The 3,393-nt window shown below is 41.8% G+C and overlaps 1 pseudogene; it reads left to right on the top strand.

Annotated features, from left to right (window-relative positions):
- The first annotated feature begins 867 nt into the window (after positions 1-867).
- LOC133055038 (flavin reductase (NADPH)-like) lies at positions 868-1,520 on the top strand (annotated as a pseudogene).
- Positions 1,521-3,393: the final 1,873 nt, after the last annotated feature.

The following is a 3,393-nucleotide window of genomic DNA, read 5'->3' as shown; positions in this document are numbered from 1 at the left end:
GGTTTGAATCAAGATTAACTTGGGCAAAAAACTAAAAGTAAGTATTCTGATTTTAATGAAAGTTGTACCTCAGATGATTATTAGGAAATAGAGCCAATGTTTGTGTATAGAGGTTATAGAACCTCGTATGGAACTATATTATGTTACTTTAGGTATACAACGTGCGTGCATATTAAGACACTTCAGTTGTGTCCGACACTTTGTGACCCTATGGACCATAGTCCGTCAGACTCCTCTGTCCATGGGATCCTCCAGGTAAGAATTATGGAGTGGGTTGTTGTGCCCTTCTCCAGGGGGTCTTCCCAACTCAGGGATCAAACCTATGTCTCTTATGACTCCTGCATTGGCAGACAGGTTCTTTACCACTAGCACGACCTGGAAACAGGTGTGCATTAAATATAGATGTGAATAAAGATATAGATACAGATAGGCAAAGAAATTGACACTCTAAGCCTTGAAGTATAAAGAGTTAATTTAGTTGTTTCATTGATATTGGGATTTGTGTTGACATTTTAATCATGAATTATGCCTCTGCCTCAGTGCTGTAAACAAGCCTTGATAAATAAATTTAACCTCATTTTGCAAATGAAGAAACTGAAGCCTTGCAAGTTGAAGTATCTTGCTGAATTCTACTACCACTAGTATATAGTAGTATAGCTGGATTTAAACTAAAATCTGAATAATTTAGGGGATCAAAAGACTATGGACATAGGTTGTAGGTATTTTATTAAAGAAAATCGTCCCAATTTTCAATATATACAACAGATTTTCTTGGACACCAAATGGGAAATTAATTTGAAGAAGAGTCCAAGTCAGTTCTTGTGTGTCTTTTGACTCCAGGGCCTCGCACCCCCATGACCCTGAAGCATGGCTATTAAGAAGATTGCCCTTTTTGGTGCCATGGGAGGACCGGGCTCACCACCTGGTCAGGCGGTGCAGGTAGGCTATGAGATGACAGTGCTGGCGTGGAACACCTCCTCCAGGCTGCCCGCAGAGGGCCCGAGCCAGCCCACGTGATTGAGGGTGATGTCCAGCAGATGGCCGACGTGGCAAGACTGTGGCTGGGAAGAAGGCCATCATTGCGCTGCTGGGCACCAGCAGTGATCTCAGTCCTGCCACAGTGATGTCTGAGGGTGCCCGGAACATTGTGGGGCCATAAGGGCCCACGACATGAACCTTGGCCTTCCTACTGTAGGACCCATGCAGGGGGCCCCCAAGACTGCAGGATGTGACCAGTGACCACGGTCGGATGCACAAGGTACTGCAGGAGTTGGGCCTGAGGCTCATGGCTATGATGCTACCACATGTAGGAGAACAGCTGCTGAATGGGGCCCCCACTCAGTGACCCTGGATGAATGGGGGCCCTCAAGGTCATCTCTGAACGTGAATTGGCCCATTTTAGGCTGTGCTGACTCACTGCCAATGAGCACAGTGGGAACAGCCACTGCTACTCCCACCAGTACCAACTTTTTCTTGGAGGACAGCACCCTATCAGTATTGAACCAAGAGATTCAAATTAAAAAAAAAAAAGAAGTGCCCCAAAATGCAGTTAGTACCTTCCTTTTGTAACTAGTACCTAGACAAAGCAAACTCTTGAATCTCATGCTATTCAGTAGCCCCAGAAATATATATCTATTGATAATAGAGTTTGCCAATTTCTTCCAGTCAATTTATCACCATGATTGACGATATTAAATGTGATATCCCATGCATTAAATGAGCCCTCCAGATGATCAGAGTGAAGCCTGTGGGGAGGAAGAACACACTCTATTAGTTATCTTTTTCTGACACAGTGCTGGCATCAATATCTTCAGAATATTTGCTGCCATGCATGGCTTAACTTCATCTGCACCAAAACACTTATTTTTCTTTCTTTATGCTCAGTTTGGTTCTTAGTTCAGCTAGACATTTTTTTTTTTTTCTTTCTTCTTGAGCAATAGACATCAGTGGTTTGGTTATAGAATTTAAGTCTCAGAAGCACAAGTACAATACTTTTTCAGTGAATCCACAAGACAGAGAAATATTCATAGAAGTTAATAGATTTCTCCAAATTTTACATGTAGTCTGGCTGTAATCCACACAGTCAAAGGCTTTCCTGTGGTTAGTAAAGCAGAAGTAGATGCTTTTTCTGGAATTCCATTGCTTCCTCTATGATCCAGTGAATGCTGGTGATTTGATCTCTGGTTCTTCTGCTTTTTTTAAACCCAGCTTGTACATCTAGATGTTCTCCGTTCACGTGCTGTTGAAGCCTAGCTTGAAGGATTTTGAGCATAGCCTTACTAGCATGTGAAATGAGCACAACTGTCTGGTACTTTGAACATTTTTTGGCACTTCGCTTCTTTGAGATTGGAACGAAAACTGATCTTTTCCATTACTGTGGCCACGTTTTCCAAAATTTCAAAATTTGCTGACATATTGAATGCAGCACTTTAACTGGTGCTGGAGAAGACACTTGAGAGTTTCTTGGACTGCAAGGATATCAAACCAGTTCATCCTAAAAGAAATCAACCCTGACTATTCATTGGAAGGACTGGTGCTGAAGCTGAAGCTCCAGTACATTGGCTACCTGATGCAAAGAACCGACTCATTGGAAAAGACCCCAATGCTGGGAAAGAGTGAAGGCAAGAGGAGAAGAGGGTGGCAGAGGATGAGATGGTTGGAAGGCATCACCAATTCAATGGAAATTAGTTGGAGCAAACTCCAGGAGATAGTGAAGGACAGGGAAGCCTGGCATACTGCAGGCCATGGGGTCCCAGAGTCAGACACTACTAAGGGACTGAACAACAACAAAGTCTGGCTGTGACTGCTCTTTGTAGTCATACTTGGCCACTTAGATTTAGGATGCTGCCCTCAGGCAAAATTTGAAGAAGCAATACATGTTTTTTGTTCTCCTCAATTTTGCCTCTCTCCAGCAACACACTTTCTCAGCTGTTTCGTTTCAAATGAGTTCTAACTAAGGGCCCTTTTCTATATGCAGACAATGGAAGAGCAGATGGCACTTTTTCCAGTGTATCTTAGCCAAGATTCCACTCTGGAAACACAGGCAGTTCTTGTTCAATAGCCCTGAAAAAAATTGGTACAGTTCATCTCACTTGATTTCATGTCAGCTATGACTTAGAAAATCCTTGAACACAAGTTCATTTTTCATTTTCAATAAGAGTGACCACTGAGTTCTAACTTTACACCAGGTTTTTTACATTCTTAATGTCAAATGTGACTGCAAATCTACTATGTAGACACTCTTAATATCTCCATTTTATTTTCCTCTCAGTCTCATTATTTAGCTTCAAAGAAATTGGATAAAAAACAAACCCTAGATTTTAATTAACCTCTTAATGATTAAGTGAGCTCAGACAAATAAATATTTTACTTTGAAATCTTTGCAATGGGGAT

Source organism: Dama dama, chromosome 4 (genome assembly GCF_033118175.1).
Source record: "Dama dama isolate Ldn47 chromosome 4, ASM3311817v1, whole genome shotgun sequence".
NCBI classification, from domain to species: domain Eukaryota; kingdom Metazoa; phylum Chordata; class Mammalia; order Artiodactyla; family Cervidae; genus Dama; species Dama dama.
Note: the sequence above shows the minus strand (reverse complement) of the source record. Positions and strands in the feature narration are given on the sequence as shown.